Source organism: Rattus rattus, chromosome 12 (genome assembly GCF_011064425.1).
Source record: "Rattus rattus isolate New Zealand chromosome 12, Rrattus_CSIRO_v1, whole genome shotgun sequence".
Lineage (NCBI taxonomy): Eukaryota > Metazoa > Chordata > Mammalia > Rodentia > Muridae > Rattus > Rattus rattus.
This window is the reverse complement of record NC_046165.1, coordinates 13,236,458-13,261,930: the sequence shown is the minus strand read 5'-3', so window position 1 is coordinate 13,261,930 and position 25,473 is coordinate 13,236,458.

Here is a 25,473-nt window from a genome sequence, read left to right as displayed (position 1 = left end):
TTCTTTTTCTTTTTCTTTGTGAAGAACTTCATGTCCTATAAATAGAGGCAGCATTGTTGTGATATAGTGGCTACCTTTATCTCTGGGTATAAAGATAAGATTTACGATGTAGGAAGGAATTATACTGAAATAGCAAAATGGTCACAGTAGATTATTTTCCAAAGTCCATGACCTTGCTAGCTTCAGAAGTATATTTAGAGTTCTAGTGACAGTCATGATTTCTCCTCTTGAGTGGATCTTCAATAAAATTAGAAAGTGTTGTTTACTAGTGACATGAAACTGATACATAGGCACGCACGTGCACATGTGCACGTGTGTGTGTGTGTGTGTGTGTGTGTGTGTAGCCACTTTGCCAGTTTTGGGGGTCATAGGTGTTGCAGCTGGTAGAACTATTTAATTGTTTCCTTTCCTTAGCAGCGTCTATAGTACTTTCTGGAACCATGCAATGTACAACCATGGGATTTCTAGAATCATGGAGTTTTATAATATTTTCTGAAACCTGGATTCTAGACCGCTGGAATAAGGATCTCAGGTTAGATCCAGCTCACACGGATTGTGTATAGTTTCAGGTAGATATAAAATAATATAATTCCCTGAGATTATATCAACTGTGGTGCCTAATACTCTGTGATTTCGAGAGTTTTAAGTCAAGCTCTGGTAAATAGCATTTATCTCTTTCTAGCAACAACAACAATAAAGAATCATGAGGAGCCAAAGCTGAAGAGCCAAACTTCATTTATTCTGATTATAGAATTCTAGTTGATGCAGCATATGGCAGACTTTGAAACTTAAAGCAAATATTCCCTTGAAATGTCTTGGTTTATTGAAATATCCACTGGAACTGGAATTGAAAAATAGAAGATTAAAAAAAGTAAATCTCATCATGGTTTTGAAGATAAGAAAAATTTGGAGAAGGCACTCACCCCTTTCTCTGTGTTTGTAACGCAGCACTCATTAGTGAGAGCAGTAGTCAGAGAAAATAAGAGCAGTAAATCTGCAGCCCAAGTCTAAAATTTAAATCATAAATACTGGAATTACTTAAAAACCGAGCAGCCAATTAAAAAGAAAGCAAAACGAGAAAGGCCCAATGTTGGCTTGGACTCCTACCTTCATGCCTGGCTTCTCTAAGGCACTCCTTGAAAATATTAACAACTGTTTGCTTTATATGTTATTTCCAAGCATTTCTATTTGAAAGTCTATTTTGGCACTGAATCTATGGCATTAAGGGATTAAAATGAATAATGATGCCAGTATTATTCTGAAAAAAAAAAAACCTAAAAAGTAATTTTGTGGTATTTACGGGGAAGCATGCGATTACCAGGCTGCAAAAATAATGAGTTGCCTAATTTAGTGTGAGTTAATCTCGTGCTTTATAAAAATCAAAATGCTAAAGACCTGCTTACACCATTGTTACAAAGCGCAGCCGACATGGTATGTGTAATGTTCTTGATACAAGTACAGTTGTTAGCTTTTAACCTTTAAATTGCAAAAGCAGTCTCTGCTTGCCATTTTGAAAGCAAATTCAATAGTTACTATATCCAATCTATAACTGATTTATGTGCTTGGCCAATTATAAAAAGCAACAGAACAAAATCCTTTACTTAATTAAATTATGTATGTATGTGTGTTTGTCTATGTGTGTGTGTGTGTGTGTGTGTGTGTACACGTTAGTGTTCGTGGACATGTGCATGTGTATGTGTATATGTGTATACATCCATATATGTAATATATATATGTATATATATATATATAATATATATATATACTTTGTCTCAAGATTTTAAAAATGTTGCCATGATTAACATGCAATTTGTCTCAAGTTATTTCATGGTAGGCAAAGTTTTATATTTTCGTTTCTTTCTTTTATTTATATAATGATCTCAGTATTGTTAAATGTGACTTTGAAACTGTAAATAAACACACACACACACACACACACACACACACACATATATATATATATTCTCAAAGTTCTTCCATGTATTAAATGAGAATTATTTGACAATAATATCATGGGCATAAAAAGTGAACTAAGAAATTCAAAGATCCCAAATCCCAGGAAAAGAAAATTGCTGGGTGAATGAAAGCTGTGTTTGCAGTTGGACAATTTCCTTCCACTGAGAGGGTTTTCTGGGGATTTTGCTATTGGAAAAGTGCCCGGGTCACTCCTGGCAGATGCCCCATGACTGGGGCAGCAGCTGGTTCATATGCTTATATGTTGATTACCCTCCAGATGGAATGAAATGATGAAGTAATTATGAATTATTACAGAAAATTAGGTTTTAAAATTTGACAACACGAAGAAAACAAACTCCAAATCATGGTATTTCTTAATTGAAACGATTAAGGGTTTATATTTCATTTAATATCAATAATGAATGCACTTTTAAAATGAGCACTCAAATCCTGTCACATCACTTTTAAGATGTTTATTCAGTGTTAGAAATTTAATTGAACAACTTGTCAGTCCTCTAAATGTGATGACAGATGTCTGTCCAAATTACTCCCATCTTTGAAAGTTTTGAGACCCTCACTGTATTTTGGCTAAACATGAATTTTTATTCCCTCAAAATTTCCATTAAGAAGAATGATACTGTCCCATATTCTCTTTGACTGAGTTTCTGAGTGGGTTATCACACACCTGCATAGCACTTCCTCAACAAACAGTTACCATAAAATGGAAGCAGGAACATCTCAAGCTCATATTACTCCTGTGAATTGCGAGAATTTTATCATTATCATTAAGATTTTGCACTGCGATTCTGAGTCAAAGACTAACTCATTGGCATAAACTACCCAAGTTTGGGAAACAAACGTCAGTGTAAACATTGCAAGGAATTGCCTAATTTTAGAAACATTCACATCTGATACACATAGGTTCCCATAACTGAACAGAACATGACATAGAGCTTTGCAGTGTGCAGAACACCAATGTCCTGGTTTGCTGAAACAACTTCCAGGACTTGAAGGCACAAGAATGACACAGGCAAAGGAACAAAGTACACTGGAGAGAAAAAAATAAAATAAAACAAAACAAAACACAATACTACCTCTCTCATTTAATCTGAATGTATCACAGTTCCACCCCACTATTACCTAACCCTTAAAAATAACACAAAAATCTCTCATCTCAACATATACGCAAGGCCAATTCTTCCAAGAGCAGATCCTCTGCTGATCTATTTCCTAGCAGTGCTAGAAATGATCTTTCATGGCAAGCCACACACCTGCTGCAACTGTAGTGTCCATTGTGGTAACTTTAGAAGGAGGTAAAGCATGGAGGACTCAAGTGCGAGGTAAGTGGATACTGCTGTTACGGTGTGCTCACAGACAGAAGCCTAGCATTGGCTGTGATCTGAGAGGCCCAACGAGCACCTGACTGAAACAGATGTAGATAGTCACACCCAACCAATGGCCTGAAATCATGAACACCTGTATTAAACTAGGGAAAGGCTGGAAGAATCTAAGGAGGAGGGAGACCCCATAGGAAAACCAGCACTAACCTGGACCCCTGAAATCTCTCAGACACTGAGACACCAACCAGGCAGCAGACACCAGCTGATAGGAGGCTCCTGACCCTTATACAGTTCAGGACTGACTGAACTGGTCTCACTGAGAGAAGGTGCACCTAACTCTCTAGAGACTTGAGGGAGTGGGGAGGGCTGGTGGAGTGAGGTGGGGGTGGGGTGGGGCAGTTTAACGCATAAATGAGTTTCTCACAAGGATAGTGTTTCCTTCTTTCCTAATTTGTTCCTTTCTAATATATTCTGTACTAAGTGATGTAGAGGGGCATATTCTCCTTTGTGCCCTTAAAATAAAGAAATTTTCACATATACAGATCACTTGTCTCATGGTATCTCAGAATAACCTGATTCCATATTGCCAAGCCTGGGTAGGTGCACACCTGGTTTAAATGCTCTCTGCTCTCTGTCGCTCTGGCTTGAAGAGAAGTGAAATATTGTGGGTAGCAGATGGAGAGCCTATGCATCTTCTCGGAATCCTCCATGAATATTAATGCTCACAATGAACATTTGGATCAAAAGTAACCGGATTAGAGTAGGTGGGTCAGAGTTCAAAATCTAATATGGATTCACCAAGATGCTTTAAGGTAGCAAGCAACATCCAAGGTTAAACGTTCTTGGGGTAGAGAAGAGGGGACAGTTAAAATTTATTTGTTTGTTTGTTTGTTTGTTTGTTTTAGTACAGAATATTTTAGTTAGCCTCATAACTGAAGTTAGATGTCAAGCATTAGATGAGAATAGCAGGAGGTCCTGGGAGCAGCACAGACATTTATTTGCATTATGCCCTAAGGACCCTAGAGATCAAAGCTGGTCCATGAACAGGGCAAGGGGGATAATTTCAGGGTCTCCTATGCTCTTATGTATACCCGAAGTTAGCTTTTTAAAAAATAATATTGTCTTTGTTTTATGTTTTGTTTATATTTTCTGTATGTTCTGCCTTTTCTTTCATAAACACGTTTGTTTTAGATTCCAATTACAGATGGAATTGAATCTGTAGCTTCTGCATTCCACTACTATTTTGGGCAATGATCATTATTTGCATAGTTATTATTCTTTCAGTTACATCTTGTTTTCCATTTAAAATATACATCAGTCATATCACAATCTTAAAATTCATTACTAGTGCACTGAGGTTAAATAAATGCACATAAGTCATTACTGTTTTACATCTATAACCGATCATTCTTTTAAATAAAATAACAACTTTACATTATCAACACTTGATATTTACCTTTACTTTACTGAGTTGTTTCCAAGAATTTTTTTAAAGGAGACTGAAGAGATGCTTTTCCGTTAATATCTGTCTCTGTGCTTCCTGAGAACCCTAGTATGACTCACGGCAGTCATGCCAAGAGACTCATACTTGTTTGTAATTCCAACACTGAGGGGCAGGCTTTTGGGGCACCTGCACTCACATGAACATATTTATAAAGGAACACACAGTTTATATAGTTTGAAGTAGTGGATATAAATAAATCTTTAAAAAAAAATACACAAATAGGTCCCAGGTTCTGGGAAGTTGGCTCAGTGACTAATTATTGGCTGCATTCCTTAGTTTTGTTTTTTTTTTTTCTGCTTCTGGTGATAAAACACCAGTTTATAGAAAAACTTAAGAAAGGAACAGTTTACTTGGCATACAGTTCTAGAGTACTACAGTTCCATAACTGTCACATTGGGGAAATATGCTACCAAGCAAGGCATGGTGAAAGAAACGGCTGAGAACCCAATCCTGGAACTCTAAGGAGGGAACAGAGAGCACAAACTGTGGTTGGCAGGAGGTTTCAAAACGTCAAAAGCTGGTGCCTGCCCAGTGATACATTTAATTTCATCCAGCAAGGCTACGCCTCCTAAACGTCACAAAAGTGCATCACCAACTGCATTCGGATAGCCGAAAATATGGGGAGAATCTTATTCAAATTCCCATACTGTACATATGTTCGTGCCAGGATTCAGGTTACCAGAACTTATGTGTCCATGTGGTAGTTTATTTATAATTACACCTGGGAAAGTGGAGAAAAAAATGCAGTTAGGTGGCTAATGGAGCGAGCCTTATCAATGAACTCTGGGTTTGATTAAAAGACGTTTCTCAAAAATACAAGGTAAAAAGATGCAAGTTTAATCAAGGATGATCCTCACACCAACCCTGGGCCTCTGCATTCATGTGCACCCACGCACATATGTTTCCATTCAGTACGAACACACACACACACACGCACACACACACACACACACAAACACACATACACACACACACACACACACACACACACAGAGGGTAAAAGAAAAATTACCCCGTGTTTTTTGTATATAACATAAAGCAACTCTCCTGTTTAACTTCTACACTTACAAACTTGATCTACATTTAATTTTCATATAGGTAGTAATTATCTTTTTTCATCAATTTAAATATAAAAGCTTTAGGTAAAGCAGGAAGCATACACACACACCAAGATTGGATAAACCCCATGCCATGTCCCCATAGGCTAAAGAATTAAAACCATCGGTGTCTCATTATCCCTGAGTTTTCAGTTTGTTGATGGTTTTGTTTTAATTCACAAGGACTGAACAGTACAATTCTGTATCATCTATCGATTTTAATAAACTAGTATTTAGTTTATAGATGTGTCTTGGTTTTATTTTTTTATTTTTTTTTTCAGAGCTGGGGACCGAACCCAGGGCCTTGCGCTTGCTAGGCAAGGTGTCTTGGTTTTATTATCATATGAGTTTGTCATCTCCAAGGGTGATTGGCTTCGTTAATCCTCGCCCAGGACTGAAGTGTCCTACTGAACATGCCTGCCTACCTGTAACTGTTGAAGCTTACACATTTTAATAGTTGGCACAAAGTACTTAAACACAAATTTAGTTTTCAATTATTTTTTCCCTGATTATGAGTCTCTTTTACCTCATGGTTTTCTTTTAGAAAGATTTGTTTCTATAATAATTCAGATTTTAATTTTTATTCTCTCTTTGCTTTCTCTTTCTTTGATACATCTCTCTAGCATAATCCAGCAAACATTTTCTCACTAATGTAAATTACTTTCAATCATTCCTATTTGTACTTGTTTTTAATTTAAATGCCTCATACTGTGTTTGGGAAGCTGAACATTTGAATCCAGTAGGTAGGTCAAACTGGCCCAGTATGAATTCAGGATCTAGTGACCTAACTTCTCTACTTGCTGCCCCAGTAACTGTGCACCAAATACACAAACATAGGAGCCTACAGGGTTCATCCTCATTCACACCATCACATTGTTACTATTACTACTACAACTGCTGCTGCTGCTAATACTACTACTATCATTATTAATTAGTAGTAGTCTTATCATTACCATTATTTTTATTACTGTTAATGTCATTTCTGAGACAGAATTTCATCATTTAGCCCAGACTGACTTGGAACTCACTTTGTAAACCAGGCCGGCATTGAATTCACGGAGATCTACCTTCTTCTACATCCCATAGTACTGGAATTAAAGGCCATCATACACAGCCACAAAATTGCCAGTTTAAAGTTATATTTCATGAAACTTGTAAATGATATCATCTTGTCTGGAGTTAAATTTCTATGCACTCTTATTTGTAGTATTTTTATGATCTCTCTTCACAGTTTACTGTTAAGCACTTTATAATCAAGATCATAATTAATGAAATGTTAGAAATGGAAAAGTTTACATAAATTACATGAATTACTCATTTAAAATCTCCCAGTCTATTCACACTGTTTTAAGCCATTTTTGTTATCAAAACATTTATTTGAAAGAATATTAGCTATTTCATTAACATGTAGTTATCAGTGAAGTCACCCTCTACATGTAAGAAGATGTTGATAAAATATTTCACCAACTATCAAAGTATGATGCAAATATTATTCTGAGTATATTCTCTAGCACACATTAAATATATTAAATTTATGTAGTTTGCATTTAATTTTAATAGAAATAACATCTTTTTTCATTTATGTAAAACATAAAATAAGCTCCCATCTATTGTCTATAGATAGAATTGTATCTATTTTTAAACTCAAATGTTTCATGATTGTGCACAATGGCCTGATTATATTCCAAGTACTTACCTTATCTAATCTTCCAATATGTCATCTATCATCTCATAGAATTTTCTTTCTCAGACGTTTATAATCTCAAAGTTAAGGGACATTTTATAAACGTGTAAATCATTATCTTCCCTTTCAATAATTTATGGTGCAGTAAACCCATTTAGTTTGCCAATGTTACAGAGCTGGAATAATCTCAATCCTCTAGACTTTATTTATTTCACTGTACAGTGTTCTGTCTTCTAGCTGTGCTAAGTAGAGTATAGAAGAACACAATCAATATTAATGCCATTAACTTGTTTATATACATTTGGCAATTGGGCAAACATCCCCCTCCCCCTCCCTTCAGGGTTTCCCCCCACCCTTGAATCTAGTTCAATATTAATGAATCTTTCTCTTATATCCCAACAATCAGGGTCACCCTTTGGGTAGTGGCTTTCCTGAAACTCTGTTGCTGTACATTTATAATGATTTGAGTTCAACAGGGGTCCTGTTCTCAACTCAAAAACAGGGTAGTATTTATAATGTTTGAACATTTTTTTTCCCACACTCAAGAACTAGATATGAGCTTCAGAACGGATACTGTACACAGTCTAATTTCAAACAAATTGTCTACAAGAGGAGCGACAGTGATATACTTTCCTTGTGATCATAGCTGAGCTTCCTTCCTTCTTGGCATATTCGTTAATGATAGTTAATAGGGCAAGAAGTAGCATTCAGCTCCTTCTTGTAGAAACAGTCACATAGACAGAAAGGGATCTTCAAACTTTTTTTTTCCCCTCAAGCAATTGCTAACTTTATTCAAAGCCCCAGAACATTAATACTCTGTGGGAGATGCACTACGTATCTTCACAAATCCCACCAGCACACTTCAGAATGAGTTATAGGAAAAGCTGGTAGTTACTGATGAATAGCCCACACTCTGAAGTTGATGCTTCATATTTCCATCCATATTTAAGACTTTTATGGAGATCTGCAGATGAATATTCACCTAAAATATCACATATGGATCATGTGAAAAAGCAAATGCTGATCCTATATTTTTAAAATTGTCTCTTAACAAGTTAATCTCTCTTCTGTTAGAGGAGCGCTTACTTCTAGCATGGATTCTCCGCGCCTCATTTCCTCTCTCATGTATTTTTCAACAAGAGTGACCCAGATATGGTCATTTCCTCACCATTGAAATGTACCAGTGCAAAGTAGGGGTTGAAGAAACATGCAATAGAACATCCTCTTTCTGTATCCCGGGAAGTTTTACAATTGTCATTCTGAAATGGTTATTAATCCGTCTACTTTGCAATATCATATCTTTCTGTTTGTGTTTGTGCATGATTTATTAATGCAAGGAAAATAAATATTATATTTCAAATCTCTAAATTATTTAAAACATTTCTTTCATGTGCAGAAATGAAAATATATAAAACTTTGAGCAGCTTCTATAATTTAAAACACAACCAAAATGGCTTTTAAAAATCTTACAAGAAATTTTAAGAAAAATTTCAGTCAAGAAACTGAGTTTTAGCAAATCTTTAGTACAGCAACATATGGATAATTCTTCTGCCAAGTTACTTTTTCCAAATGTTGCAAGGCTTTTTTGTAAATTTTCACAGTTTTTTTTATGTTTATAACTCATAGATAATTCAAAGATAGAAAAGGCCATTTAGTTTGTAGCTTCAGAAACACAATGAAGGAAAAAGACACTAAAGCATAGAATTTCCCGTGTTTATTAATTAGATGTTCTGTTATCAAATCCACATGTTTGCTGAAATATGACTTTTGCTTGGAAAATGATAAGTGTAGTATTGTATGAGATAGTAAATTTGCCAATTATTAGCCATTTGCTACACATATATCATATGCCAGTTACTATCCTCAAACTGCAATACATCAACACATCAATAGACATGCTGCATTTGATCCGCTAATTTTCATCACGTGACACATAAACACTTTATTAATTAAAACTTGCAAAAAGGTCTGTAAAAAAAGAAAAAAGAAAAAATTAAATGATAATTAGATTTTTTCTTTTTTTAAATATTATTTAATCCTTTTTTAACAACGGATTTTATCCTCCTCCCCGTCTGCCCGCTGACTGTTCCACATCCCATATCTCCCCAACCCCCAACCTCCAGCCCCCAACCACCACCCCTGTCTCCATGAGGATGCCCCCATCCCTACCCCACCAGACTTCACCACTCCCTGAGGCCTCAAGTCTCTTATCTCACTGAGCCCAGACCCTACAGCCCTCTGAGGTATATGTGTTGGTGGCCTCATATAAGCTGCTGTGTGCTGCCTGGTTGGTGGCACAGTGTCAGAGAGATCCTTGGTCCAGGTTAATTGAGACTGCTGGTCCTCCTACAGGGCCACCCTCCCCCTCAGCTTCTTTCAGCCTTTCCCGTGTTCAACCTCAGGGATCACCGGCTTCTTCTCACTGGTTGGGTGTACATACGTGCGTCTGACTCTTTCAGCTGCTTGTTGGGGTCAGTCAGGGTAGGCGACAATTGAAGTTTTAACGCAATTGTAATATTATTTGAGTAGGGTCAGAAAATAAGTCAAGGCGTTTTTGGAAAAAGGAACAAGTTCATTGTATTCTGAGTCCAGGTGGAAGCCGAATAGACAAAATTTAAAACGGGCTAACTTGGGTGTGTGTAAGGCGTTGAGGAACAGCCATTTCTCTCCCCCAGCACCAGAGCCCGGTTTACCCATGCCTAGTCAGCACCAATGAGGTTCTACCAAATCCGTGGGTGATACGACATATGAGCATAACAGATTGTTGACAAGTCTATTAGAATATTCTTTTATTAATAGAAAATTATTTGAAATAGATTCTTCTCTCAAAAAATACATCCCAACCACAATTTCCCCTATATCCACTCTTCCTAGCACTTCTGAACCTCTCCTCTAGATCCACTCTTCCTCCATTTCCTCTTCCAAGAGACAACAGGAATCAGGACCAAAAAGAATATGCTAAGACAAGGCAAAAGCCGTCATATCTCGGCTGGACAAGGGAATTCGATAGGAGAAAAAGAGTCCCAAAAGCAGACAAAATAGTCAGAGAGACATCTGGTCTCAGACCTCACTGTTAGAAATCCCACCAGATCACTAATACCATCCATGACATATGTACAGTGGACCTGGTTCACAACCCTAGGCCCCGTGCTTGGCGCTTCAGATTCTCGGAGCTCCTTGAGTATTGCGTCAGTGACTCAGTTCACCATATAACCCTGCTCTCCATTTCGTCTGACTCCTACAATCTTTTCTCCTATTTCACCGAGTCCTCTGATGTCTAAGGGTAGGGACCAATAGAGACCTCCAATTTAAACTCTCTCCACATACGGTCTGCCTCTGGGTCTCTGCATTTTCTCCAATCTGCTGCCAGAGGAAACCTCTCAGATGATAACTGGAAAAGATACTGATTGAGCACAGGAGAATATCATTAGAAATCATTTCATTAATTTTTTTTAACTAGTTGTGTTTGGTTTTAACCTAGGAATCTGGGCTATCTAGTCTCTGGTGCCTACCATCCAGGCAGTGTAGGGTATCGGCTCCCTCTTGTGGCACTGGCTTCACGTGAAACCAAATATTGATTGGCCACTCCCACAAGTTAGGAGCTATGTTTGATGCAGTACATCTTTGAGGAATAATAGGTTGTAGGTGGAACGTTTTGTGACTTGGTTCATGTCTGTAACCTTCTTGCACCTTCTCCCTCCAAAACAAAACAAAACAAAACAACACCAAAAACAACAAATAAACAAACTAGGGGGAAATGATAGATGTCTGACTGTAATGCAAATAGTTACAAATTTATCATTCTACACAAAATTCAAGTCCAAGTGGATCAACATTCTCCCCATAAAACTATATACAATGAACCTGATAGAAAAAGTGGGGAACAGTATTGATTGAACAATCTTGAACTTATTGGAACAGGAAATTTTCTGAACAGAACCCTTGTAACTCAGGCACTAAGATAAACAAATATTGTTATCTTTGGTCAGTACTGCCCCTGAGGGCCAGGTGGATGATGGTGGTCTGTGTTGTCCAAGAGGGCATGTTGATGTCCATGGAGGACTGTGCTGTCATCTAGGGCTATGGATCATCCAACGACCATGCTGCAGCAGAGGGCCATGTTGATGTCTGTGGTCTGTAAGGCCAACGAATCACTACTCCTACCCTCACCACAAACACCCCACCAAAGTAACAGATTAGACAGGAAGTTATCAGAAAAAAATCTTTATATTTTTCCATTAATTTATTTATTCATTTTTATATTCCAATTACTGTCCTGCCTACCCTGTTTCCGCCCATAGAGTCCTTCCTCAATATCCCCCCATGGTAGCATGTCATCTAGCAGAATTAGGCATATCCTATCCCACTGAGGCCAGGCAAGGCAGGCAATTGGGGAAGCAGATTCCACAGGCCACAGCTTTAGGGATAGCCCCCCACTCATGTTGTTGGGGAACCTGCATGGAGAGTGAAGTGTACATAGTGCTCGCGGCCTTGGTCCCTGGTATATGCTCATTGGTTGGTCCCTCAGTCTCTGAGAGTTCTATGTGTCCAGAGTAATTGACTGTCAGCTTTCTGGTGATATTCTTATCCCCTTCATGGTCTTCAACCCTTTCCGCAACTCTTTCATAAGAGTTCCTGAACTCCATCCGATGTTTGACTATGGGTCCCTGCACCTGTTTCAGTCAACTGCTGGGTGGAGCATAAAGAGAAATCTTAAAAGTTCTGATAAGGATGTTGAACCATACCTCTTGACAGATTGATTCTGGCAGGCGTGCAGATGGGAAAGGACTGTTTTCTCTGAGGGGCTTACCACTGGGAGTTCCCCCATGTTTCTGTGAGTATATGGTCATCACAAATTGCATGTTTTTTCTTCTTTTTTTGGGAGTTGGAGTCACGAGAGGGGGAAAGCACACCTGGGAGGATAGAGAAGTGAATGTTTTGGGAGAATGTAATGTGAATTTCAAACAATCAATACTAATATTTTGAAATAAAAACTTATAAACCTGAAAAACTTATGTAAGGCAATGATATTGTTAAACAGACAAAATGGCAGCCTATAGAATGGGAAAGATTTATTTTTTAACAGTTCCACATCTGATAAAGGTCTAATATCTAACATATATAAAGAACTCAAGAAACAACATCTTACAGAACAAATAAGCCAACTACAAGTGGGGAACACATCAAAACAGGAAATTTATAGAGGAATCTCAAATTTCTGAGAAACACATAAACACACTTTTTAAACATGGACATTCATAAATGTGAATACTGATGTTCGTTGTTTATAATTAGAATTATAAATTTTAGAAATAAAGTATAACTTTTTATTATTTTAGAACATAATTTAGAAATCATATACACTGTGTTATTAAAGAAAGAAGTTTGGTGTGAGAATAAAGCAATACAAAGTATTAATTAAGACTCCTTGGGTTAGAGATGAATTTATATCTTGATTAAATACCAAAGAACTGGTTTTTAAATTTATTTAGAGTTCATTTCATTGATTCCTATAGATACCATTTTCCATGATTTTGAGTGCAGTAAACATAAATTTCACTCTAATTTCAAGCTTTCTGATCCATTTCTCTTGGCTTCATATTAGTGGTTGAGATGGCTATCAGTACGGCATTTTCATAGTAGCATATATTTATATGCACCAACCACCTCTAGCCTCAGCCATACTTTACTGGACTTATCCTTTGTCTATTTTCCAAACATGCTGGATTCACAATGTGACCCAAAATCCTAAAGTGGATGTGTCAGAGAATATTTGGGGGTTAAACAAAAAACATTGGTTGAGATTTAGGACCTGCTATCTCTTACTCTTCCAGCCATTGTTTCTACTTCTGTGATTTCAGTGAGGGAACTAGTGAGTCTGGATAATTCCATTCACAGTCTAAGCCTTATGCGTATTAGGCCTTTCTCTGAGGGGTGTTTTGATTCAGAATAAAGAGATACCCTATCTCTACACAAGTGTGAAGTCTCAAGAACTATGAGAGTGTAGCATTGGAGAGAATTTTGAGTCAAAGTAGCCCTCATTTCAGAACAAAAATCTTATAATCACTTATATACTTTTTTTTATTATTATTAACTTGAGTATTTCTTGTATACATTTCGAGTGTTATTCCCTTTCCTGGTTTCCGGCAAACATCCCCCCCTCCCCTTCTTTATGGGTGTTCCCCTCCCCATCCTCCCCCCATTGCCACCCTCCCCCCAACAATCTAGTTCACTGGGGGTTCAGTCTTAGCAAGACCCAGGGCTTCCCCTTCCACTGTTGCTCTTACTAGTATACTTTTATTGTAGTACGATATAGGTCTTTAACACTTGGAAGCAGTTGTTAGCAGCCTATCTTTGAACCTCCAAAACTGTGAACTAAACGATCTTCTCTTTACAAGGTTAATATGCCTAGAGTATTTTGTTATTCTATTACAAAAAACAAAAACAAAAAAACAAAACAAAACAAAACAAAAAAAACAAAACTAACCAACAACACCATTTATTACTTTCCTTTTCCACATTTTTTACATCTATGGGCAGTGTTAGTTTTCTATCGGTTTTAGAACTTTTATATATGACACACACACACACACACATACACACACACACACACACACACACACACACACATGATAGTAATACCCCATAAAATCTCATTTTAACCAAGTATATTTAAATATATAAAGGTTATGAACCTTACCTCATATACTTTAAGATGAAAAGTAAAGACTATTTTCACCTCTGTTTTACATCTCAAAAATAAAAAGAAGTAAATTAGCATTTATCTCTCTGCTTTAGAGGAAATATGGATTGTGGAATAAGTGAGTTTGAATTCAAAGATTTGATTTACAAATCCAAGAATCTCTTAGATTTTCTTCATTCCTTTTATTCCCCTAAACACAGATTTTCTGCAGAAAATTAGAGTAGGTCATTTAGGGGTAGAGGGAGGCTGTTATAAATTACATCCCGTTGATATCAGACACAGCGCAAATTCTAGAATGCCTTTCTCCCGAGGAGTAGCTATTTCCCTGTGAGGAGTCAGTCCTTTACACAGTGCATCACTTAGTGCATTAAAGATAATTTCAGAGGCACCAAAATGTGTTGGTGTCACATTAAGGAATAAAAACATAGACTCCCTCCTGGGTTAATTTGACCAAGAGCAAAACCAAATTTGAATTTTCCTCTCTGTTTCTTCCATCTGGCTGTAGTCAGTGATTAGTGGCACATCTGTAGTCTTTCTGTTGTCTGCGTTTGTGCCTGACTGAATATTGTCTGATGTCTGACGAGCCCTATGTCTGTCTGTAAGAAAGATATCACTCTTGTGTTAATTGAACAGCACAGAGATCATGGCTGAGGAATTGGAAAGAGAGAAGCAGTCGCTCACAGCCAACCATTGGACCGAGCATGGGGACTGCAACGGAAGAGTTAGGGGATGGACTAAAGGAGCTGAAGGGGTTTGCAACCTCATAGGGAGAACAGCAATATCAACCAACCACACCCCCTAGAGCTCTCAGGGACTAAATCACCAACAGTGAATACACATGGAGGATTCCATGGTTCCAGCTGCATATGTATCAGAAGATGGCCTTATCTGGCCTCAACAGGCGGGGAGGCCCTTGGTCCTGTGAAGGCCATTTTCCCCAGTATAGAGGAATGCCCGGGCTGAGGGTGGGAGTGTGTGGGTGGGAGGGGGAGCATCCTCATAGAAGCAGGGGAGGAGGGATGAGATAGGGGGTTTCCAGAGGGGAAACTGAGAAAGGAGAAAACATTCAAAGTGTAAATAAATAAAATATTCAATATGAATAAATAAATTAAAAGTTCTTTACAGAAAATTGCAATGGGGTTTACTGGGTCAGAAGTCATTTCATAAATCTCAAATGACACAATATAGTAAACAATACTTCAAATATATGTTATCAAGCTATTTCCACATGGTCACAATATATATGACGGATATTTCTTTTTCAAACTATTGTCTATCTTTACAGGAAATGATTACTCCAAAACATATATGGGTATGTACATTACTTTTGGTCAGGGACATGGAAGAGTATACCACGTAAGATTAAACCACATATTAACTTTGTAAAAAACAATTGTATGGAAAATCAGAGGTATTGCCTTGTTCTTATGAAGGCAAGCTGAGCTTACACAGGCTAAGTATACTACACATCAGGATAGCAGGGTAAACCTTATGTGTTCTCAAGGTGCATTTTTACCTTGAAGGTGAGATCCAGTAAAAGCTCAGTCTCTTTGAATATGAGAACTATTTTCATACAATGCTTCACTGCAGCTTAAAACATGGCTATTTTGTAGCAAATGATAATAGGCTATTATGATAGAGCAATTGATAACCCTGAATCTTCGATAAGAAGACCTAAAGAATGTCTCTCTGTTTCTTAGGATAACTGGAAGACATGGAATTACCCAAGTTACTTATGTGAAAAGTGTCATTTCCTTTGCAGTATAAATGTAATATATCTTTTGAAGACTGTCAGGAATATTTTGTTATTTCATCTCACAAATATTGTCTTCAATATACACATTATATCAACACATAAAATCCATGGCTTTTGTAGGTGGGGATACATGTTGATAACTATGAAAAAGTTAAGTAGTGATGAAATATTATATATTATTTTAAAACTTTGATTCTTTTATACATTATATCCCAACTGCAGTTTTCCCTCCTCTTAGTCTTTCTCCCCATACCACTTCTTTCCCAGATCAATTCCTTTTACACTTCTCTTCAAAAAACAAACAAACAAACAAACAAACAAACAAAAAACCAGGAAACGGAAAGAAAGGAAGGAAGAAAAGAGCAGGCATCTCTGACATATCCTTTGAACATGTCCAAATAAGATACAATAAAACTGTTCACAAATGGAAAAAAATGGTCCCAGGAATGGGCAAAAGAATCAGAGACACCCCCTCCCACTCTTATTGTTGGGAGCTCCACAAGAACGCCAACCTATACAACAATAACATAGCTCGGACACATGTTCACAACTATGGAGAGACAGACCACTGCATTCAGTATGCCAAAGTATCTTTGTGCTTTCTGTTGGTTGTTTCATTGCTTTTGAATTTTTAAGACAAGACATTGTTGCAAAATCTGTGCTGGCCCCGAAATTGTGATTCTTCTGCCTCTAAATCCAAAGGACTGGCATTACAAGGTGTGTCACAATGCCTGTCACAAATGTATCAACTTGCATTTCTGTTTGTGCATTATGCTTAGATATAACTCTGTGATAGAAGCTATTATTCGTGAATGAGGCCCTGGTTTGAATATCTAACAAAAATTAAAAAGATTGTTAATCACCCTTAAAATTTCAAGTTAGTTTTTTCAGGGAATAAACATTTAAAAAGCCATGCTATTTTGAAAATGGTTGCTTTCCTCTTTGTTCCAGAGACACACCTCCAGGAATAGGAGATTCATATGAAAGTTTTACCTTTGCATTTTGTGGTCACCCTCTTACCAACAAAACTACAGAATAAAAAAAAAATGATAACAAGATCTACACAAAGAAAATCTCTCTGAATTTTTTCTTTCAGATACCTCTCGAAAATCATTGCGTAAAATTAGGGAAAACAGTGAGTACAATGTCCTTCCAATACCTAGAGCAAAAGTGCCCTGTGGTGCATTTGTTTCATAAGATGCCCTCTATGGAAAAGAAACTTTTAGGCATCCTGGTTAATTGTATAGTGTGAATCCTTAACCCTTAGTCAACCATCACAGTGAATATATATGTACATCTTCTCAATATGCCTCAGATCCACTTAGCTTTCCAGATTCCCAACTGCTATCTTTAAGGCTCAGTCTTACTCTGTGCTTTAAAGACAGTCTTACTCTGTTCGTCAGGTTGGCTGGTCTCTAACTCACTGTATATTTCAGAGTCCACTCAAAAACATGTGATCCTCCTACTTCAACTTGTGAATATATATAATATGCATATATGTGTAAATAGAATAATGTCATGGCAATAAAAATGATCATCTCTTTCTGGTAAAGTTTTCATTTATTGTTATTATTTTTTCTTTACTATGTCTTACCTTCCTAAGTTCAGACTTACCATGTCCCCCTTCATTGACATTATGATCATAAGCTCTTCTAATATTTTGTCAGTTATAGGATATAGCAGCATCATTTTTTTTTTTTTTTTTTTTGGAGCTGGGGACCGAACCCAGGGCCTTGCGCTTGCTAGGCAAGCACTCTACCACTGAGCTAAATCCCCACCCCTAGCAGCATCATTTTTATAATTAAGTGATATGAGGGGTAATTTTGATTTATATTATGAAAGAGAATCACATTTCTATGCAGATGTATGACCATACCAAATGAAAGTTAGTGATATGCTTACCACATATTATAATTACTATTATCATATTTCTGTTTAACTTTAAATATTATTTAAAATCTTTACTCTAAAACATAGGTAGACAGTGTGAAGGACTTTTTGCTAGTCTCATTCTATTGTGATAAAACACACTGACTAAACCAATCCTGGAGAGGAAAATGGTTATTTGGCTTACACTTCCAGGTTACAATCCATCACTGAAGTAAGATCAGAAATGATACCATAGAGGGACACTGCTTCCTAGGGAATATTCTGGTTTCCTCAGCTAGTTTTCTAATATATCTCACTATTCACATCTGCCTGAGATGATACAATGCACAGTGGGTCCTCCCATATCAATCATCAGCCATTCTAATATCTCCTAGTCATCTCGGTGGTGTCGAGTGTACACATCTAGGTTGACTGTCAATGGTGTCCAGTTGTAAATAAAACTAATTAGCACAGGCTTTATGTGAGCAACACTTAACCGGATAAATAGTTGCCTGAATTTGAGACATGAGATAATGACCTTAAAGCAACTTGATATGCTAAAACTTGCAACAAATATTAACCAACACATTATAGATACATCTGATACATAGTGCACAACTTCGAGACAAAAATCTAAAATGGATACAATGTAGACATAGTGCCATCCAGTGTAGGCAGCTTCCACTCTACCTTGAACACTCCATATCTTCTCTGTGTGTGCTTGTCTGAAAGCAATGCATCCTGGAGTAGAGTTTTCTTTTCAACAATAATAAACAGAAGCAAGAAGAAAATAAATTTCCTGCTTTATTAACATTTTCAAGGCATGCAATGAAAATTAAATGTGACACAAAGCCACATCTCCCATCATTCTAAGATCAGCCTTATTAATGCCTGTATTATAAAAATCCCTGTCTATCGTGGGTAGCATGATTTTCTCCGTCCTAAGCATATTGTCACATTCCTATAACATTTATGAATCAAAGTTCCACTTAATCTTCTAGGTTTGGATCAGCTGTTACGGCTTTTGTCACATAGTCTGAGAATAACCATTTATCATCTCAAATTATCATTTCTTCTTTTCTGTTATTATACTCATCATACTTTATAATGGCATATAAATCATTGGTTCCATTACTTTTTAATGTTTTCTAAATACTGGGAATAAATCTTGCCTTCAGTATGTAGGCACGCTGCTTGACATATTTAGTCCCACAATTATAATTTGATAAATTCTTTTCATATGTGATTTACCCGTTTACTCCATCAAAGTAAGTTCTATCTTTATACTGAAGGAGTTGGAGATTATCCTAATGTGCCTTCCAAATTTAGTGTAACATCATGGAAACAGTGAGCTGTCCTCTCTTCAAACAAGAACTGGGTAATAAGATTGCCTCTGAGAGCTAAATCACCACACAATAGATGTAATTAGCCATCTGTTGGGAGTAACTCAAATTGTATCTGAATGTATTACTGGAAACTTCAGGGATTCCTAAATCTCCTATCATAGTCACCTATAATCATCCTAGGAGGCAGTACTAGAAGGGACAGCAGTTTAAGGAGAAAACGAACAGCCCACATGCTTCTCTCTCTCTTACCAGTCAATCTGATGTTTAGAAAAGGTAAATCCTGACACAGCAATTACTACTTTTCTCTTTGAGATCATACGTTAAACCTCCTTCACATAACAATATATTATTTCCCATTGTTCTTTTCACATTATTTTCTTTTGTGTTGTATTTTCATACTGATGTGCCATAATGGACTGAAGAATAATGAATATGATTTTATTGATATAAATCTTTGTTGACAAATAGGAAAATGACCGTAATGTAATAAAAAGTTTTTGTGAAAATATTTCATATGTGTTCACTTTTTAAATTTGCTCTGGTGATATGTGTTGTGTACACATGGACATGCCATGACATGTTTGAATGTGAAATGACAGCTTGCGAGAGCCAGTTCTCTCCTTATGGCATGTGAGTTCTAGAGATAGAGTCTGGGTCAGATTTTCAGTCCTGACAGCGCTTTTACCTAGTGATCTGTCATGCCTGTTCCAGAATGCAGCAGAATAATTTGAATGTCCATATATTTGCTTTAAAAATACAGTGGAGCTGGAAATATGGTTCACTTGCAACAATATTTGCATAGCTGTGAAGAACCCTGGATTTGACTCCTAGCAATGCATAAAATGCCAAACTGCTATTGTTGTTACTGGTATCACAAATGCATCCCTGGCCTACATTGAAGAACACATTCCCAAACACTGGCACCATTGGGGGCTAAGGGATCAAATGCTGAATCTAAGGTGAACACGTCTCATTCAAACCACCGCAGTGTTGATCAGAATAAAACTCTACTTTATCAGACAATATAGAAAACATTGTCAGTGCCTTGCATTCGTAGGCAGTTTAGGACATGTCTTTTGACCATGAATGTAAGAGTAAAGTTCTATTTCCCAAAGAATTGTTGACTGCAAGAAGGTTTAGAGAGTAAGATGCTGTAAAATGATACCTTAGGCAAGTCTTCCTGAAATTGAAGAGATTCTAAGATTGGGTGTGATTTTTGGATAACAATATCAGTGCATAACACTATGTAGTTTGTAGTAAAACTAAATACTATTACACGGGAGCTACTTCCTACCTTGTTCTTCAAACACATTTTCATTGCCATCAGGTTAAACACATACTTTAATCATGCACCATGCATTTATAAATAATATTAAATGACATAGATCTGCACTTACATGAGATAGATTTGTATTAGATATGAGTAGTAGTTTTCTGTGGTAACTGAGGTAATAAACTTCTTTGATAATTGTTTTAAAAAATACAATATAAAATTCCAAATTACTCATAACTTGTATATTTCATAGACTTTCTTTACATTCCTCACCATAATCTTAGGAAACAAATATTATTTCCACTTTTTTGAGTTCACTTTATAGATTCTGAAAGTTCATGACTCCTTTTTAAATTTTAGTAATTTTCTTTTGTGTATAAAAATATACAGTATCATGTGCACCAAAATGATTATTAGGAAGTGCCTAAGGCAATGTCTGGTAAATACTTGAATGACAAACATAAATTTCCATTTTCAGCATATATGAACTCTCTTCACTTGGATACTTAATAGAGTTGCATTACTTTCGTAGACGTATAGTTGAGGGAAGAGAGTTGCCATGTGTCTAGAATAAACATTGTCAAACAGCTTAAAGTTTATCACATATTATGCACCCATGGTATGTTTCTGAACAAGCTATCTGAACAATTTGTTTTGCTAATATCCACTAATTAATGAGAACATATTATACATGTCCTTTTGGGTCTGAATTATGGCACTCGAGATGATATTTTCTAGTTCCGTCATTTGCTTACAAAACTCAGAATATCATCGTGCTTAAAAGCTGAGTAATATTCCATTGTGTAAATGAACTATATTTTCTGTATCCATTCTTCTGTCCATGGACGTCTGGATTGTTTCCAGCTTCTTGCTATCACAAATAAGGCTACTATGAACATAGGGGAACATGTGCCCCTATGGCCTGGTGGGAAATCTTTTGGGTATATTCCCAAGAATGGTATAGTTCTGGCTTCAGGTAGATTTATTTCCAATTTTACGAGGAACCTCCAAATTGATTTCCAGAGTGTTTGTACCAGTTTAAAATTCTACCATTATTGGAGGAGTGTTTCCCTTTCTCTACATCCTTGCCAACAACGACTGTCAACTGAAGTTTTTATCTTAGTCATTCTGATTGGTGTAAGGTAGAGTCTCAGGGTCGTTTTGATTTGCATTTCTCTGATCACTAAGGATTTTGAACATTTCTTTAGGTGCTTCTCAGTCATTTGAGATTCCTCTGTTGTGAATTCTTAGTTTAGTTCTATACCCCATTTTTTATTGTGTTTTATTTTTTTTCTTGTGGTTACCTTCTTGAGTTCTTAAATATTTTGAATCTTAGTCCTCTATCAGATGTGGGGTTAGTGAAGATATTTTTCCCAGTCTGTAGGCTGCTGATTTGTCTTATTGACTATGTCCTTTGCCTTATAGAAGCTTTCCAGTTTCATGAGGTCCCATTTATCAATTGTTGATCTTAAAGCGAGAACCACTGGAGTTCTGTTTAGGAGATTTCTGCCTGTGCCAATGAGTCCAACCAAGGCTCTTTTGCAATTCCTCTATTAGATTGCATGTATCTGGTTTTATGTTGAGGTCCTGGATCCAGTTGTACTTCAGCTTTGTGCATGGAGATAAATATGGGTCTATTTTCATTTTTCTACATCCAGACAGCCAGTTAGACCAGCACCATTTATTGAAGATGCTTTCTATTTTCCATTGTATGTTTTTAGTTCTTTATCAAAGATGACGTGTGCATAAGTATGTGGTTTTATTTCTGAGTCTTCAATTCTATTCTATTGATCAACCTGTTTGTCTCAGTACCAATACCATGCAGTTTTTTTTCATATTTCTTTTCTTTTTTTTTTTTTTTCGGAGCAAGCACTCTACCACTGAGCTAAATCCCCAACCCTACCAGGCAGTTTTTATCACTATTGCTCTGTAGTAAAGCTTGAGGCCAGGGATGGAGAGTTCCCTAGCTGTTTATTTATTGTTATGAATTGTTTTCACTATTTTTTTTACCTTTTCAGATGAATTTGAGAATTGCTTTTTCCAGGTGTTTGAAGAATTGTGTTGGGATTTTGATGGAGATTGCATTGAATCTGTAGATTGCCTTTGGTAGGTTCATCATTTTTACTATGTTAATTCTCCCAATTCATTAACATGGAAGATCTCTCCATTTTCTGAGATCTTCTTCAATTTCTTTCTTGAGAGACCTGACATTATTTTCATATAGATCTTTCACCTGTTTGGGTAGAGTCACCTCAAGATATCTTATGTTATTTGTCTATTATGAAGAGAGGTGGTTCCGTAATTTAATCCTTAGCCAGTGTATCATTTGTATAAAGGAAGGTTTCTGATTTATTTGAGTTAAATTTATATCTGGCCACTTTGCTGAAGTTGTTTATCAGGTGGAGAAGTTCTCTGGTAGAATTTTTGGGATCACTTATATATACTATAAAGTCATCTGCAAATTGTGATACCTTTATTTCTTCTCTGTCAATTTGTAACCCCTTAATCTCTTTTGTTGCCTCATTGTTCTAGCTAACACTTCAAGTACTATATTGAATAGTTATGGCAAGAGTGGAATCCTTGTCTTGCCCCTGATTTTAGTGAGATTGCCTCAAGTATCTCTCCATTTAATTTGATATTGGGCATTGGTTTGCAGTAAAATGCTTTTATTATGTTTAAGTGTGGTCCTTGAGTTACTAATTTTACATGAATGGGTGTTGTATTTTGTCAAGTGTTTTTTCTGCATTTAAGGAGAGTATCATGTAATTTTTTTCCTTTGAGTTTGTTTATATAATCGATTACAATATTGGATTTTCATATTTTTTTTTATGATGTGGACCTCAGACTCGCAATGTTGTAGAGGATTTTCATGTCTTGAACTAACTGAATCCTTGGGATGAAGCCTAATTGATTGTGTTGAATGATAGTTTTGATGTGTTCTTGGATTTGGTTTGTAAGAATTTTGTTGAGTATTTTTCCAGTAATATTGCTAACTGAGATTGCCCTGCAGTTCTTTTTTTGGTTGGGTTCTTGTATGGTTTAGGTATCAGAGTATTGTGGCTTCATAGAATGAATTAGGTAGTGTTCCTTATGTTTGTATTTTATGGAATAATTTGAGGAATATTGATATTAGTTCTTCTTTGAAGGACTAGTAGAATTATGCACTAAAGCTGTCTGTCCCTGCCTCACACCCTTTTATTTTTATTTGGTTGGGAGGTTTTCAATGACTTATTCTTTTTCCTTATGGGAAATAGGCCTGTTTAGGTAATTTACCTGCTCTTGATTTAACTTTGGTCTGTAGTATCTGTCTAGAAAACCATCCATTTCATCTAGATTTTCCGGCTTCCTTGAGTATAGGCTTTTGCAGTAGGATCCGATGTTTTTGTTTTTGTTTTTCCCCTTGGTTTCTGTTGTTTTGCCTCCATTTTCATCTCTGATTTTTTAATTTGGACACTGCCTCTGGGCATTTTAGTTAGGCTAGAGGTTTATCTATATTGTTGATTTTTTCAAAGAACCAGCTTTTGGATTTGTTGGTTCCTTGTATTGATCTCTTTGCTTCTATTTGGTTAACATCAGCTCCCCCCCCCTTTTGTTGACTATTTCCCACTTTCTACTACTGTTGGATGTGTTTGCTTCTTTTTGTTCTAGAGCTCTTTGGTGTGCTGTTAAGTTGCTAGTGTAAGATCTCCAGTGTTTTGACCAGGGCCCTTCATGCTTTGAATTTTCCTCTTAGCCCTGTTTTCATTGTGTTGCATAAGTTTGGGTATGTTGTGTCAATATTTTCATTGAAATTCAGGGTGTTTTTAATTCCTTTCTTTATTTCTTTCCTGACCAAATTATCATTGAGTAGAGAGTTGTTTAGTTCCCATGCATATATGGGCTCTCTGTTGTTCCTGTTGTCATTGAAGGCCAGTGCTAGGTCATGGTAAAATGTAAGATGCATGGAATTATTTCAATCATCATGTATTGGTTGAGAGTTGTACTATGTGATCAATTTTGGAGAAAGTACCATGAGGTGCTGAGAAGAAGGTGTGTTCCTTTGTTTTAGGTGAAATATTCTATAGATATCTGTTAAAAACATTTGGTTCATAACCTCTGTAAGTTTCACTGTGTATTTATTTTCTGTTACAATAACCTGTCCATTGGTGAGATTTGGGTGTTAAAGTCTTCCAGTTTTATTGTGTAGGGTTCAATGTGTGTTTTGAGCTTTAGTAAAGTTTCTTTTTTGAATATGGTTGCCCTTGCTTTTGGGGCATAGATGTTCAGAATTGAGACATTCTCATACTAGATAGTCTAGTTATTATTGAGGTCTATTTCTTGAATGCAAAAAATGCTGGATTTTGTTTGCATATCCAGTCTGTTAGCTTATGTCTTTTTATAGGTGACTTGAGTCCATTAATATCGAGAGATATTAAATGCAGATGACTGTTTATTCCTGTTTGTTTGTTTTTGTAGGTGGCTTTATGTGCTTGTGGTTTTCTTGTTTTTGCTTTGTTGTGAGATGATTAATATTTTGAGTTTCGTGTAAGTACCCTTCTTGTGTTGGAGTTTTCCTTCTAGAATCCTTTGTAGAACTGGATTGGTTGATAGATACTGTTTGAATTTGGTTTTGTCCTGGAATATTTTGGTTTCTCCATCTACAGTGATTGAGGGTTTTGCCAGAGTGGCATTTGTGTTCTCTTAGAGTCTACATGACCTCTGACCAGGCTCTTCTAGTTTTCGGTGTCTCTCTTAAGAAGTATGTTATAATTCTGATAGATTTACCGTTGTATGTTACTTGGCACTTTTCCCTTGCAGTTTTTAATATTCTTTTTTTTCTCTGTGTTCAGTGTTTTGATTATTATGTGATGAGAGGATTTTCTTTTCTGGTCCCATTTGTTTGGTCTTCTATACTTTTCTTGTACCTTTGTGGCCATCTCTTCTTTAGGTTTGGGAAGTTTTCTTC